The following is a 2,093-nucleotide window of genomic DNA, read 5'->3' as shown; positions in this document are numbered from 1 at the left end:
CCTAGGAGAACACCAGCAGCTGGAGCTCACTATTTGGCAGCATGTCTTCCTCCCCCGACTCCCCCCCGCAGAAAGCAGCAGCTCATTATTCCGCAGGTCCCCGCAGCAGCCTACTGCGCAGGCGCCGAATTAACGAACAAGCAGGATATGGCCGTTCCCAGCGCTCCCCTCCCGGCCGCGCAGGCGCAACGCCCGAGCCACGCCTCCTCCGCAGCCCCCCCCCCCGCTCGACACCACTGCGCATGCCTGCAGCCCCTCGCATAGGACCCAATGGATCGCCTCCGGCGCATGGGCTCTGGGGTTAGTCCAACTTCCGCGCATGCGCCGGTGCTTCAAAACACACACAACTCCCCCCCCAACCCTTCTCTTGCGCATGCGCTTACCGCTCTGCCAGCCTTCTCGGCCAACGGGAAGCTCACTTTCTGACAGTGCGCTGGCGCATGCGCCGTGTGTCTCGGTGTCCCTTTAAAGTGTGGCAGCTCACTATTTGGCAAGGGGCTCCTGTCGCAGTGTTTACATGTGAACGGCCGGCGGGGGAACGGGGCAGGCTCTGCGGGTCTCTCGCTTCCCGGACGTGCGGCAGGACGGCCAGAGGAACTGAGGGCAGCTGCCCCACAAACGCCTCGCAAAGAAAGACAAGCGGTGCGGGCGGGACGACGGCACTACCTTCTCCCCCCGCCCCGTCCCTACGGAGGTTTCCAGTCCTCGCCCGATTCCTCTTTGGCCCTCCCACCTCACCTGAGAAGGACACCGCTGTCCCCTGGCACTCGCCTCACGCTGCCCTACCCTGACACAACGCCCGGGCGGGCGTCGGGGAGACACACTGCGCATGCGCAAAGGCGGGCGGGGCAAAAGGGAGGCGGGCCAAAAGGCGGGAAAGGCGCGTGGGGTCTCGCCTTTCCTGACAGCTCCGCGAGGCAGCGGCTGCCTGAGGCGATGGCTGCCTGGGGCGATGGCTGCGCCGCGCTTCCCCCTCCTGCCTTCGGGAGCTCTCAAATACAAGCGGTTCTTTCCCACTTCGCTCGTTACAAGCTGGGTCCTCAGCCATTTCAATGCTTTGGCCACCAGTGCTTGTGAAGAACGATTCCCCACACTGTGTGCAATGAGAATGGCTTCAGAGTTGGAGGATGATTGATGAGTTATTTGTTGGGTTTTTTTTTCAAGGCAGAGCATCTATTTTACCCCTTTGAGAAACAGGATTCTGAAGCAAATGTGCTTTTTGTTTGCCATATAGGTGTCTAGATTGAGAGCTTATGGGACACCTCACAGAACTTCCAACACCTACACGGTGTTTGTCAAGCAGATGGAGCCAGGCACATCATAGTGGTACGTTTGTTCAGCATTACCAAATGGAAGATGAGAAACAAAACTGAGAGACTGAGGCTAGGTGTAAGGTTTTTCATCATGGCCATGGATGAGCATTTGGACAGGTTGTCCAGAGAGACTACGCAGTCTCTCTTGGAAGTTTCCGAGGCCTGATTAAATAAAGCCCTGAGCAACACTGAGCAGGTTGGACCAGGTGATGTCCTAAAGTCCCTTCCAATTTATCATGTGATCCTAAGATCTCTTTAATATGTGGGTCTTCTCTTGGTCTAGTTTGCAATGGTTTGCAACCAGAAGCAGCAAGTATTTCACTGTTAGTAGTCCTTAATTATGTAAATATTTGTAGAGAGGCTTATCCAGAGCTAGCCTTTCCTTCCTGCTAGTTTCAGTCTCAGTGAATTAACACAATTACACGCAAAGCACCCCAATAACCAAATTAGCCAGGTTACATTATACATGTATCACAGTCACACTTACTTAAAGTGAAAGATGCGAAGCCTTTTACCTCGTAGCTCATTCTCAGATACCCCCCTACCCCGCTGCTTCTCATAGCACCACTGGTCTTGTGTGCCAAGCCGCCACATTTGTCCACTACTGACTCAGAGAATATTGCCTCTTTTATTGCTAACGTTTTTCTGCAGTGTCCTGGGTTTTCTTGGCAAGTATCTCGTCCAAGTCATGACCGATTCTTGGACCCTGCTTCATTCCTTCATTTCACAAACTGCTGCCCATGGTGACAAAACAGCAGGTAATGCTGCATTGTAATGAAG

Source organism: Gallinula chloropus (genome assembly GCF_964237585.1).
Source record: "Gallinula chloropus genome assembly, chromosome: 26".
NCBI lineage: Eukaryota > Metazoa > Chordata > Aves > Gruiformes > Rallidae > Gallinula > Gallinula chloropus.
Note: the sequence above shows the minus strand (reverse complement) of the source record.